A 15,446-nucleotide genomic window follows, 5' to 3' on the forward strand; every position below is an offset into this window, starting at 1 on the left:
CACGCCTGGATTGTCGGGGTGGTCGTTCCGAATTATCCGGGTTTTAGGCAAATAGGATAAGGCATTAAAGACAGATGTAAATGTATGTTAGATTGACTTTAGCTGACAAGGTCTCAATGAAGACACTAGATAGTTTTCAATAGAATGCGTATGATTTGGGTAGATAGAGTTGAGGTAGAAGCATAGAAAGGTTAGGGTCCGATCACATTCACTTAGTTCAAAAGATTCAACATGAAGCCATAGCCATAAGTGAATGTTGTAGAGGACAGGACACAAGTAGTATGCAACTAGTTTAAGGCCAAATCAATCATATGAAGATAAATTTGAATACAAGTCAGAAATAAAGACAACTCAGTTATGAAGACTATGCAAACATAACGCCAAGAGAAGCACTTCAAACAAAAGTTTGGTGGTGGCCTTACCCGCGGTATAGCAAACATGGCGCACAATTATCGTGGCACTCCGAAGTCAAATTCCGCATTAATGTATTCACACTTGGAATGTATGTCTTCAATGATTGAAGATATACGTTACTTCGTGTGTTGCACATCTAAGTCATCAAAATGCATAAGTGTTAGGATGTGTGTCCCATTCACAGGACATTTGAGGATTCCAAAATATTTAGCTCACACCGCAACTTGCAAAACCTTTTCTCGTCCAAGGGCTTTGTGAAGATATCAACCAATTGCTCTTCAGTGTTGACGTGGATGATATCAATGTCTTCCTTCATAACATGATCTCTGAGGAAGTGATGACGAATCTCAATATGCTTTGTCTTTGAGTGCTGAACTGGATTGTTGGCAATCTTGATGGCACTCTCATTATCACAGTAGAGGCACATTCTTCAGGTGTATACCATAGTCCTTGAGAGTTTGCTTCATCCAAAGAAGCTGAGCACAGCAAGATCCAGCAGCAATGTATTCGGATTCAGCAGTGGAGAGAGATACACAGTTCTGCTTCTTTAAAGACCAACAGACAAGTGATCGTCCCAGAAAGTGACATGTGCCTAATGTGGACTTGCGATCAACCTTGTCACCAGCATAATCAGCATCTGAGAATCCAACTAGATCAAACTCTGAGCCCTTTGGATACCATAATCCTAGTGTTGGGGTGTAAGCCAAATATCGAAGTATTCGCTTCACAGCTAAGTGATGCGATTCCTTTGGTCCCTCTTGGAATCGGGCACACATGCAAACACTAAGCATTATATCTGGCCTAGATGCACATAAATAAAGCAAAGTACTAATCATGGACCGGTATACCTTTTGGTTGAATTCTTTACCATTGTCGTCGGGACCCAGATGACTTTTGGTTGGCATAGGCGTCGTGTATCCTTTGTAGTCTTGCATTCCAACCTTCTTCAGGCAATCTTTGAGGTATTTTTCTTGAGAGATGAAGATGCCGTTGCGTTGCTGGCGGATTTGGAGACCCACAAAGAACTTCATTTCACCAATCATGGACATCTGATATTGCTCTTGCATCATATGACCAAACTCATCACTGTATTTCTTGTTGGTGCAGCCGAAGATAATGTCATCCACATATATTTAGCACACAAACAGTTCACCGTCATAAGTCTTCGTGAAGAGAGTAGGATCCAGTGAACCAGGTTTGAAGCCTTTGCTCTTCAGGAAGTCCTTGAGCGTATCATACCAAGCACGGGGGGCTTGTTTGAGGCCATACAGTACCTTGTTGAGCTTGTACACCATATCAGGATGTTTTGGATCTTCAAAGCCAGGAGGTTGTGCAACATATACTTCTTCTTCTATCTTTCCATTGAGGAAAGCACTCTTCACATCCATTTGATATAGGAGAATGTTGTGATGATTTGCATAGGCAAGCAGTATGCGAATAGCTTCAAGCCTTGCCACAGGAGCAAAAGTTTCATCAAAGTCAATCCCTTCCACTTGAGTGTAGCCTTGAGCAACTAGACGAGCTTTGTTTCTGACCACTTGACCATGTTCATCTTGCTTGTTGCGATATATCCATTTGGTGCAAATGATACTGTGCTTCCGAGGATCAGGACGCTTGACCAGTTCCCACACATTATTCAACTCAAACTGTTGGAGATCTTCTTCCATGGCTTGAATCCATTCAGGTTCCATAAAGGCTTCAGTCACTTTCGTGGGTTCTAAGATTGAGACGAATGCAAAGTGTCCACAGAAATTGGTGAGTTGTGTTGCTCTTTGTGTGGCTCTTGAACGAGTGAGTGGACCAGGTGCATTGAGGCTATCAATCATCTTCTCAATCTGTACTTCATTTGCAACACGAGGATGAGCAGGACGAAGATTTTGCTCTTGCTGATCATTTTCATAATTTGGGGAATTGTCTTCATGCTGAGCATTGTCTTGAGGTTGATCAGGTGCATAAATGACAAGTTCCTGTCCAGACAGATTCTCACAGGGTATGATTTCGCCAGTTCCCATTTGCTTGATTGACTCGCTAGGGGATAACTCATCTAGCACATTTGGCAGGTGCTCTCTTTGCGAGCCGTTAGTCTCATCGAACCGCACATCCACAGTTTCAACCACTTTATAGTGAAAGAGGTTGAAGACTCTGTAGGAGTGTGAATCCGTTCCGTAACCAACCATAAAACCTTCATGTGCTTTCGGTGCAAATTTTGAAGCGTGATGAGGATCCTTGATCCAACACCTAGCACCAAATACTGCGAGGTAACTTACGTTTGGCTTCTTACTAGTTAGGAGCTCATAGGAAGTTTTCTTCAGAAGCTTGTGAAGATAAACACGGTTGATGACGTGGCATGCAGTGTCAATGGCTTCAGGCTAGAACTTTCGTGGAGTCTTGTACTCATCAAGCATCGTTCGGGCCATCTCAATAAGAGTTCCGTTCTTGCGCTCGGTGATGCCATTCTGCTGAGGTGTGTAAGGAGCAGAGAACTCATGAGTGATACCCATGGTATCCAGGTAGAGGTCGAGGCCGGTGTTCTTGAACTCAGTGCCGTTGTTGCTTCTGATGTGCTTGATCTTGACACCGTAGTTTGTCATGGCACGGTTGGCAAAGCGTCTGAAGACATCCTGCACTTCAATCTTGTAGAGGATTATATGCACCCAAGTGTATCGAGAGTAATCATCAACAATGACGAAGCCATAGAGGCAGGCAGTAGCATTGAGAGTGGAATAGTGAGTAGGGCCAAATAAGTCCATGTGTAGCAGCTCGAAGGGTTGAGACGTGGTCAATAGTCTTCGAGGGATGCTTGGATCTTGTCATCTTTTCGGCTTCACAGGCGCCACACAAATGATCCTTCTTGAACTTGACGCCTTCGATGCCCACAACATGCTTCTTCTTCGCGAGAGTGTGCAAGTTCCTCATGCTAGCATGCCCTAGCCTTCGATGCCAGAGCCAGCATTCTGAATCTTTTGCTAGAAGACATATGGCCATCTATGGACCTGTTGAGAAATCTACCATCTACAGATCATCTTTTCGATATCCTTCAAAGACTAGAGACTTGTCAGATTCCATGAGTACAAGGCATCAATATTTTCCCAATAGCACAATCATGTTTTAGTCACAAAGCATTGAGACAGACATTAAGTTGAAACCAAGGGATTCAACAAGAATCACTTTATCCATGTGCTGATCCCTTTATATTGCAACTCTACCTAGACCCAATACCTTGCTTTTACTAGTGTCAGCAAATGTGATGTGGCTCTTGTCTGATGGACGCAACGTTGAATCCATCAGAAGACTTCGATCGCCAGTCATGTGATTAGTACATCCACTATCCATATTCCATTCTGAAGCACAAGGTGTCGTAGCCTACAGTGCAGTTTGGGGGATAGGCTTCACAAAGAGAGTTGTGAAGCAGAAACATTTGACGAATAAGTGGAACATGGAAATTCAGGTCTTGGTTAGGATAGGCAGTATGAGTATCAAGAAAATCTGAAGTGAAATACATAGTCAGACCATTTGGGCATTTTATCTTGCGCCCAACAAAATTTTTAAGGTCTTCAGCATTAGCTTCGGATGCTTCTGATTCCTGGCTGGAGACCTTTCCCTGCAAAAGAGAGTTAAGTTTTCTTAACAACCCACATCTTCAGGGGTGGCTTAGAAGCAATGAGTCTAAGTGCAGCATCTGAGAATTTTGGCTTCTGGGCCCTAGTAAATAGCCTTGCAGGGGGTGAATAATACTCATGTGAATAAGCAAAAAAGTTCTTGGTTCTATGTACATAGCGGTTCAATGAAACACGCTCATATTCATGGGTCTGAGTATGATTTCCCTGCAAAACATTGACGTTAGGGTGACTCGTATGAGTCCACGGTCTGTATGAAGCCTTAGGACCATATGAAGCCTTTGGTATGGGATTTGTCTTCTTCACAGGTGGTGTCATGATGACATTCACAGGAAGATTCTCAAGAGAACTTTTAGGTACCCATATCTTCTTCATAGGTGGTGCATTCCTGTAGTTAGTACCAATATACCTGGGAAACACTTCACCATTCTGATTCTTAAACAATTTATAGTTTGCATCAAAGGATTCATCAATGATAATAGGGTTAGCGTAAGTGAAACCAGATAAGGTGGATGGATCTACTGAAGGTTCCTTTGCAGCAACCAATGTGGTTTTGGGGTACTACTCAGGCTTCCAGTATGATCCATCAACATTCATTTTCCTCTCGAACCCAATACCCTCTTTTCTAGGGTTTCAGTTCAGAATCTGCTTTTTGAGGACATCACATAATGTCTGATGCCCTTTGAGGCTTTTGTACATCCCTGTCTCAATCAGTGTCTTCAACCTGGCATTCTGTGGGGACCCTGACTCATAAGTCGAGATCACCGAATGCACGTGTACAGTGATCCCAGAGATCAATGCTCACTGAACACACAGAAGCTGAATAACAAGAGTCTTACATCCATACATACCGTTTTACACAAGTAGGACCATTATGGTCAAGTCTTGAGTGTATCATCGCAGTAGAAAACTTCAATAACAACTTGGACCCATGCCATCTGCCTTAACCCTGCAGGCATTCTAACTGGGAAACCATCCTAGCTCGCACGATCGTCACCAAAGAACTCTTCAATATATCTTGTTCTTTCATGCCTGGCCAATAAAATAACCAGTGGCAAGCCAATGAGTACTTTGAATGTACTCGCAAGCAACCCATGTTTTGGTTCAAGATACAACAATGCATGACATAGGTAAATTTTTGCAGAAAGCTAGTTTTGAGTGCAATGACATGTTCAACAACTTGTAAGACATGCATCTGGAGAATTCAAGTAACCATGAGGGCAGGTTACAGATACCAACATAAATAGAGTGGGCACCAACCCAACTCAATCATGTCAAGTCCTTTGACTTGACCCAAGTAGTTTTATCAACTCACACACACGGTTGTGAAACTTTGGACGTAGTTTAAGCAGCACCGCCCAACTGTCCTTGACCGTGGACACGACTATTCAAATAGTTTTACACTCTGCAGAGGTTGCACACTTTACCCACAAGATCCGGGGAACTTTCCTGTCATCCACGACCCACGGTACCTCAGGTACCCGGGGTAAGCACCCGATCACTATCTTTCCCTAGACGACACTAACATGGAGTCCACTCGATTGGTAGTAACCCCCGTGCCCAACATTATCACATAACATTTTCGTGGAGCCACGCTCCTAAATCATCTAACATCACAAGCACGGGGTACCAACGGTGTGTCCGGTGCCCCATAAAAATGTTCTTGGCCACCCTACCTGGCACGACCCTGTCCCGAGAGAGAGCACCAACTCTCCCCCTTCACTAGTAATGCAGGCTCCAAGCTAGTATCGACCTAGGTAATCAATAATGCCCTTTCCCATATAAGGGTAGAGTGGTTGCGCATGTAAGGTTGGGACAGTCGACAAATCTTAAATCTAATCCATTTTTGAAAACCACACACACACTTGCCTCGGTACACCACTTCGTCATCAAGTGGTTACCCATCTCATTATCTCCCTCGGGCATAAGTGACACCCGACGAGGTTTTCCAAAAGTTCTTTGAAAATACTTTGTCTCCATCACCATGCATATACCCGTCCCTTTTTGCGTGGCATCTACTTTAGCATCCTACCTACTCCCACCGGCATAACCCTCATAAGAAGGTAGGGTCATGCACAATGCAAGTATCAACAAGGAAGTACGGTGGCAAACCATCAAAGTGGTTACCACCTCATCATGATTCTGTTGCAACAACAATATGGTGCTATATGACGTGCATAAAAAGGGTTTCATAGACATGGTCAAAGGGCTGCTTGCCTGGTTCATCAGAGTCTTGAAATCTTCTGGTCCTTCTCCAAATACTCCGTCTACTTCATCAACTAACGCCGGAAACAATCACAATAAGCAACACAACATGGCAAAATAAAAGTTCTCTAAAAATATGGATTTGACTTTTATGGGACATCTCTGGTTATATGAAGAATAACCAGAGTGGTTTCATAGGAATTTGATTAGTGGTTATTTCTGAACATTTCAATATGATGGAATCAAGGGGTTTATGGATTTGCAAGAAGTGTATAGAAATATACTTTCAAAAAATGAGCAAAGGCACCCATTTAACAAACCATGATTTTAGAAGCATCTAGGAGTTGGTTTCACTGGATTTGGAGTTCAAATGATTTTCCTATAAATTTGCAAAGTTGACAAATATGAAGAAATGGCTCATTATTTGAGGTTGTACATAAAGTATTAAGAAAAATGTTCATAAACTAAGTTATGAGCTTAGAAGCACCTAGGAATTTGAATCATGGCATTTGGATCAAGTATGAGCTCTCTATGACTTTCTAAAGTTCATCACAGAAATGGAAAAATAGGATTTGATAAATGTTGATGAAGAAAAAGTCTCTAGAAAAATGTGCATGTTGCACCAACAGGTAGATCATGATTTATAGAGTCACTATAAATTTGAATCGTCAAATTGGGAGTTAATTTGGATTGTTTATGGATTTTACAAACTGTACAGAAAAGAAAAAGGAAAAGGTTTTTACCCAAACGGGCTGGATCTGGGCGGCGGCGGCGCGCACTCGGCGTGGTTTAGCAGCAGGGCGCCACTGGGCCGGCCCAGCGGCTCGGCCGCATGCGCGCAAGGGCCACGTCGGAGGCGGATTTCTCCTAGCCCGTCTCCACTTGCCAGCATGGCCTGGAGGTTGGGCCATTGACGAGCGGGGCCCGCCTGCAGCTCCATCTGCAACCTCCACGCGGCGCGACAAGAGATAGAGGGAGCGAGGCCGAACGGCGCCGGCGCTCTTCCCGGCGACACCGGCTGTCCCTGGCGACATTCGGCGTACCGACGGACTCGGGAGGCCGAGCCGCACCCATTCATAGGTCTCACACAGGATGGGGAGGACCGAGACAATGGTGGCCTTGACGCCGGTGGACGGGGCTTCGGGCGAGATTTGGGCACGGCAACGCGAGCACTAGAAGGAGAAAATGGGGCGCGAGGAGAGTTGGCGGTGGTGTTGGTGCTGCTGTGTGACAAACAGGTGGGGTGGAGGGGCTCTCAGTGGCGTGAATTTAGGCGGAGGCCGGCGGCATTGCTCCGGCCATGGAGATGCAACGAGGGCACGAGAAGAGGGATGGCTTGGTCCAGAGGGTGCACGGGAGGGAGAGAGAGCGAAAGGAGTAGAGAGGGGGCTCGGGGGTGGCCCTAAATAGCCGACCCGTGGCTCACCGTGGACGCGGTGCACGGGGGCCATGGCAACGGCTCGGGCGGCCGGGGGAGAGAGCGAGGGGTTGTCTTCAGTGCTCGTGGGGGTGGTGTAGGGCGCCGGGAAGGGAGAGAGGCAGTGGGGCGAGCTCCGGGTGGAGCCACGAGCTCGCACGCGTATTGGCGGGCTCGGGCGGCTCTGGGCACACGCGGCATGGGCAAGACAGAGGGGGAAAGGAGGGGACCAGCGCGGTGGCGTGTTGTGCACGTCGAGGCACATCGACTGGCACGAGGGGGAGGCTCGAGGTGGTCGGGGGATGCGGCGGCAACGGTCGGGAGCACGCCGACGTGCTCCAGAGCGCGCAAATGGCCGGCATCCACGGCTTTTCCGCGCGCACTCGTGTGTCCACTTGTGTCTAGTGGCTCCAGGAAGAATAAACAAGGGGGGTGGACGCTTTGGATGCTCTGGAACTTGCCAGGAGTGAGAGAGAGATGAGAAAGGGAGGAAAAAGTGGTTGTCCAGAGAAGAAAAATAGATCCCTGCCCCCCTTCATCATTGCCTCTCGGGCAGGGAAGCACACCATAGGTAAAGGGGTTCTAGGAGGGGCTGTGGTAACAAGGAGAACTCTTGGAGATTAGTGGAAGGGGTTAAAACATGAATTTTGAGATTCTGCCAGAAGGTGTTTGATGTTGGTTTGGGCAAGAATATGATTTCCATTTGTCATGAGGCTTGACAGGGTCAAATGGTATGAGAAAATAAGAGGTTCCACCAAGATTGAGTTCATTTGGGAAAAGTTGCCAATGCAACTTTTGTAAACCTTAGAAATCAGCAGAAATGGGCTTTCCAAGATTTAGTCATGCAAATATGTTCTCCTTGATGCACTACTTGGTGTAGGGTCATCATTTGATGTCATGAACATGTTCACAAAAGTTGAGATCAAAAGGAGAAAGTTGCCAATGTAGAGTTGTTCAAATTTGGTTCTGGACAGGAAGGGTTTTGGGGCACTTTGATCAATATAACATTTTCTCCAACTTGTGCCATTTGGTCTAGATGATTTATTAGACCATTTGAGCATGTTCACCTGGTTTGAGAACATTTTGACATGTTTGGCAATGTAGAGTTGCTCAAACTTCAAAATCGACATAAATGGTTTTGAGGGGATTTCATGGGGTTATACTATTCTCTATGACATGATACTTGTCAAGATCATCAAACATGTCATATTTGACATGATAGAAGTTTCTTGGAATTTTTGGACAATATTTCCTTTGTAAATATTTCAAAAGCTTGAAATATCCAGAAAGGGTTTTTGAGGGATTTGACCAATATTTTGAACATGACCATGTACTAAAACTCATATATATGGACAATATATGTCCACTGAGTTGCCCTGATTTTTCTCAAATATTTTTGAAGCTTTAAAATAATTTTAACCTATTAAAGACCATTTGTGGCCTAAAGAAAAAGCCTTTAAATAAAATAGGAAAATAACTTTTAAAATTATATTTTTGTGGTTTCTGGGTATCCTATATCTAATAGGAGTCAAATATATTTTTGGAAAGATTTTTACTTCCGTTAATTAAGTACTTGCAGTGCAAACCTCAATTCAGGGGGTTTTGAAAAAACTAATTTTTGAAAATACTATTTGAACAAATTATCTTTGCAAGAAATTATTTTTATGTCCTATACACATGGCATGATCATTGGGAAAGGTTTTTGGATCAAGGAGAAGGAGTATAAGAGTTGGAGGATTTATTTTATTTTTAGAGCACTTGCAAACAACAGACAAAAACCAATCAAGGCAAGGTCCAACACACTCAAAAGTTTTTGTCAAACCACACTTTATCATGATTGTTAGCTTAAGTGTAGTGCCATGAAAATCAGGGTGTGACACATTCTCATCAGCAATAGTAGTGGTATCCTCAATAGAGGGGTTAGTTACGACATCAACAGTTGAAGATATTGCAACAGGAGCAGTAGAACATCCAGCAACAGAAACAATGTTATCACGCTCAATGCATTTTAAACATGGTGGTTCAAATCCTTCCTGAGCAGGACTGATCTGTTGAGCGCGAAGTGACTCGTTCTCCTTTTGAAGATCTTTATGATCCGATCTCAATTTCTCAAGTTCCTGCTTCCTTTGAAGATAATCGTAGCAAAGCTTTTCATGAGATGTTGAGAGGGTTTCATGACGACCTTCAAGTTCCTGGTACTTAACATGAATATTTTTTATGTCTTCAATTAAGGACCGAGTCTTAGTCATTTCCGCGTCCAACAGGTCATCGCTTTTGTCTAACAGTTTTTGAATATGTTCCATAGCTTTCTGTTGTTTAGTTGCAATTTTAGCAAGTTGTTTGTAGCTGGGTTTGGATTCACCATTAGACTCATCTTCACTTGATGTTTGAAAGTAAGCATCGCGAGAGTTTACCTTGGCACCACGTGCCATGAAGTAGTAGGTGGGAGCCGAGCCGTTCTCGTCATTAGTGTTGGTGACGGAGTCATTGTCTTTGGTGTTGAAGATAGACTTGGCGACGTAGGTTGTAGCTAGAGCCAGACTTGCGATACCAGAGTCAGACTCCTCCTCAGAGTCCACCACTTCCTCCTCAGAAGTAGACTCCTCCTCTGAATCCATTTCCTTACCAACAAAAGCACATGCCTTTCCTGATGAGCTCTTCTTGTGTGATGAAGACTTAGAGGAAGATTTGCAAGAAGATTTTGAGGATTTCTTCTTCTTCTTGTCATGATAATCATATTCTTTGTTCTTCTTTTTGTTCTTCTCATTGTCCCACTGTGGACATTCAGAGATGTAGTGGCCAGGTTTCTTGCACTTGTGACAGGTTCTTTTCTTGTTGTCATAGGTGGAAGCTTCATTGTCCCTTGAGCTAGACCGTGAAGACTTTCTGAAGTTTTTCTTCCTGGTGAATCTCTGGAACTTCTTCACAAGCATAGCAAGCTCATTTCCAATGTCTTCAGGATCATCAGAATTGCAGTCAGATTCTTCTCCAGATGAGGAAATTGCTGCCTTTTCCTTCAAGGCACGAGTTCGGCCGTAATTGGGGCCATAGATATCTCGTTTCTCAGATAGCTGGTACTCATGTGTGTTGATCCTCTCTAGTATGTCATACGGATCTAGTGTCTTGAAATCAGGGATTTCTTATATCATCAGGGCTAAGGTGTCAAATTAGCTGTCGAGAGATCTCAGCAGTGTCTTCACAATTTCATGCTTCGTAATGTCAGTTGCACCGAGTGCACGGAGCTCATTGGTGATATCAGTGAGGCGATCAAACGTGAGCTGAACGTTCTCGTTGTCGTCCCTTTTGAAGTGGTTGAAGAGGTTGCGAAGAGTACTGATTTGTTGATCCCGCTGTGTTGAGACGCCTTCATTGACCTTGGAGAGCCAGTCCCAGACTAGCTTTGATGTTTCTAGAGCGCTCACACGGCCATACTGCCCTTTGGTCAGATGACCAGAGATGATGTTCTTGGCGGTAGAGTCCAGTTGAATGAACTTCTTCACATCAGTGGGGGTGACACCTTCACCCGTCTTGGGAATGCCATTCTTGACGATATACCACAAATCGACATCAATGGCTACAAGATGCATGTGCATCCTATTCTTCCAGTAGGGATATTCAGTGCCATCAAAGATGGGACACGCAGCGGAGACCTTGATTATCCCTGTAGTCAACATAGCTAAAACTCCAGGTGGTTAAACCGAATCACACAGAACAAGGGAGTACCTTGCTCTGATACCAATTGAAAGTGCTAGTTATCGACTAGAGGGGGGGTTGAATAGGAGATTTTTATGAAAGTTTTCAAAACATGGGAGTTCCGATGACAAACAGGAGAAACAACACTATTCGTATGCAGCGGAAGGTTGACTACACTAGACAAGCCATAGTCAAGTATTCAATGAAGTGAAAGCATGAAGACTATTAGCAGCTAGGTAGTAAGGATCAGGGTGGAAGATAGTATGAAGCCAATCAGGACAAGTAGTCAAATAGTGAAGTCAAACAAATTATGCAAGCAAGCAATGACTTCACGAAGACAAACTATAAGTAAAGAGAAGTGAGAGATAGAACCAGTAGCTTCAGGAAGACAGTGGTTTGTTCGACCAGTTCCAGTTGTTGTGACAACTGTACGTCTAGTTAGGGATGCTGAGATTTAACTCAGAAGACCGCATCTTCACCTTATTCCCCTTGAGCTAAGGACACCTAGTCCCCGCCCAATCACCCTATTAAGTCTTCAAGGTAGACTTCCAAACCTTCACAGACTTCGTTCACCGGCAATCCACAATGACTCTTGGATGCTCAGAACGCGACTCCTAACCGGCTGGAGGATTCACAGTCCTCAAGTGTAACAAGTCTTCAAATCACGCGGACAGAAAGACTTCAGTGATGCCAAACACTCTCTGGGCTCTGGGTGGTTTGGGCCTTGTCCTCGCAAGGATTCTCTCTCTCAAAGACTTCGGAGGTGGGTTGCTCTCAAACGACAAAAGCCGTATATAACTCTGAGCAGCCACCAATTTATGGTGTAGGGGGTGGGCTATTTATAGCCACTGGGCAACCCGACCTGATTTGTCCGAAATGACCCTGGGTCACTAAGGAACTGACACGTGTCGCAACGGTCAGATTTCAAACACACGCGGCAGCTTGACTTGGGCTACAAGTAAAGCTGACTTATCCGACTCTGGATAAGATTTGCTCTCATTGTCTTCGCTCCAAGACATAGGATTTGGTTGAGAATCACTTTAGTCACTCTGACTTTGTTCACTTGGACCCCACTTAACAGTGCGGTGGTTCCTATGACTCAACAAAGAAGAAAAGGAAACAACGAAACCGCTAAGTCTTCATGATCCATAGTCTTCACTCAATGTCTTCTCATGTCGTAGTCTTCAATGTGAATATCTTCACAGACCACCATTGTCTTTAATGTCTTCACACATTTTTAGGGGTCATCTCCGGTAGGTAAACTGAATCAATGAGGGACTACTACATTTTTTATCCTGCAATTCTCACAAACACATTAGTATTTCAGCTAGGTTTGTCGTCAATACTCCAAAACCAACTAGGGGTGGCACTAGATGCACTTACAGACCCAATAATTGATGGATACCATCTCACTAGAGTCCTTATGGACGGCGGCAGTAGTCTAAACCTAATATACCAAGACACTATTCGCAAAACGTGGATAGACCCATCAAGAATCATCCAAAGCAATAATACCTTTAAAGGAGTGCTACCAGGCGTTGAGGCCCGCTGTACGGGCTCTCTAGTACTAGAGGTTTTATTCGGTTCTCCTGACAACTTCAGAAGCGAAGAACTAATCTTTGACATCGCCCTATTTCGAAGCGGCTATCACGCATTACTCAGAAGAACGGCCTTTGCTTGTTTTAATGGAGTACCGCACTATGCCTATCTTAAACTTAAGATGCCCGGTCCATGTGGCATCATCACAGTTAGCGGAAATACAGAGTGTTCCTTACGTGCGGAAGAATATGTGGCGGCTCTAGCAGCCACTGAGCGGCCCTTCTAACCAGAATAAACAGTCGGTCGTCAAGAACACAGACACGGTTAGACGAGTCAGGCGCTCCACTACATGTAACATCCGAGATAAACCTGAGCTTGGGTTGACAGATATACCCCCATAGGGGGTGCTAGGGGCTGTTCGCAAAAAGAAAAAGCCCATAGTTCGACTCGACCATATTAATACAATAACATATTTCATTTTAATGGTTCATTCAAACTAACCAACTCTTTGCACGAAGTCTTTCACCTGGGTTTTTCCTTTTTTTACAGATGATCATCGTGCTACACCCTTCCAGGATATGGTACAACGGAGATAAAGGCACACACGTGCAGCAGGGCCCCGCTCGAAGGTTTCTCTTTAGATTAAGACCCTGGGTAAACCTTTTTTAATGTCTCTTGTTGCTTCTTCCCCCCGGACAGTTAACACAACCGGGAGGGACACTGGCGTTGTTGGCATTTTTGTCACACCAGACTCATGCACATACCCGGAAACTCAAGGCTTCTTATCGAGGGCGTTACTCAGTCCAGTATATGTTGTAAAGTCCGAATACCTTCGGGAGTGTTCGGCGTCGCGAGTTTGGCCTTATATGCATCAGCTCCGAATCATGTCTTGGGTCAAATGTTGGGTTTGCCCGGCTCCCGTGTTTTGCTACCTTACGTTCCGCTCTATCGGCTAAGGCGGCACTGAGAGAACTACTGCGATTGTGCCCTGGTTCATCTGGATGAGCACCTCAGTAGAGAAAGCCAAAAACTGACTATCATGATACAACACGAGACTGGTCAACCACTCGATGACTCAGCAGAATCTTCGTGATTCCTCCACATTAACAAAGGACTAGTTTTCCGGTCATGTACGTACGCGCACCACATTTGGATGAACGCGGAAGTACCAGGGGCTATATAGTAGCCCCACTGTAAAACTCCTATGGCTAAGCGAAAGTGTTAAAGCTATATAGTCTAATTGCCTGGTTCGCCGCACTATCACCTCCTTAACGGATCAAGACGTTGGATCAAGTGTGATTACGTGCTTTTCCAAACACCCCCGCATTATACACGTGGGGGCTGAAGCCGACGACTGCAAACTTTCAGGTTATATACAAACATACATAAACGGCCGCACAGGAGGCGCTATAATACTGTGAGGCAAAAGTATAATCACAACCTCTATAATCAAAAAAGCATTATTTTTACAATTGAGATACATGTCACTCGAACATGGCATTCTTCGAGCATCGAGCCTCTATTAAACGGCCGCCTTATAAGACTTCTTCAAAATAGTGCTTGGCCGGGTCCTGGCCTCCCGCCGGACCCCGGGTTGCAATAGCGGTGGTTTCCATCCCTGCCCAGTATGTTTTAACACGGGCAAGAGCCATCCGCGCACCCTCTATGCACGCCGACCTCTTCACAGAATCGATATGCAACACAGCACCAAGGAATTGTTGCACTAATCCAAAATAACTATCTGGCCTTGGTCCCCGTGGCCAAAGATGATCCACGACAGACCTCATAGCAAGCCCGGAAAACCTATGGATCTCGGCCCATGCGGCCATCCTTTCATTCAATGGCAGCGGACGCGTCGGGGCACTGAACTACGACCAGAATAACCTTTCTACCTTATGGTCTTTCCGATATTTGTAAAACTTGGTCGCATCAGTCGCACTCTTTGCCAGGTCCACATACGCATCCGCAGCGCTCCACGACTGGTCCAGAGGGGCATACTTCGGATCTTCGAACTTCATCCGCAACAAATAGTGCCTCCCAGCTGTGATATCTCCGGTTTCATGAAGCTCCTCACTTATCCCCCTCATTTCAGAGCGGGTTTCCTTGGCTGCCTCCAGGGCCTTCTTCAGGTCAGCCGCTTTCGCTTGGTTTTCCATTTCAAGGAGCTCATGGCGGTCGGCGGCATCTTTCAGCTCAGCAGCCATCTGGGCTATCTTTTCTTCGCTCTGGTGATGAGAAGCCTGTTCTCCTCTTAACTCTTCGACTGCCTTCAGAGCGGCCGCATCGCTTATCCGGTCTTGCTCCTTGGCCCGGGCAAGCTCCGCCCGAAGGGTCTCTACGGCAGCAGCTCCATCTGCAGTCACAACATATTATAGATACTAGCATCATGCTCCTCTTAAACATTTGTTGACAAGTTGAACATACATACCCTGGGCCACGTCAAGCTGCCGCTTTAGTTTGGCAAAATTAGCAGTTCGGTCAGCCGCCAGACCATCAGCCACCTGCATATAAAGCAGCGCGATTATTACCAGAGATTATGATCCTCTATTTGCCACCTTTGG

Source organism: Triticum dicoccoides, chromosome 7B (assembly GCF_002162155.2).
Source record: "Triticum dicoccoides isolate Atlit2015 ecotype Zavitan chromosome 7B, WEW_v2.0, whole genome shotgun sequence".
NCBI lineage: Eukaryota > Viridiplantae > Streptophyta > Magnoliopsida > Poales > Poaceae > Triticum > Triticum dicoccoides.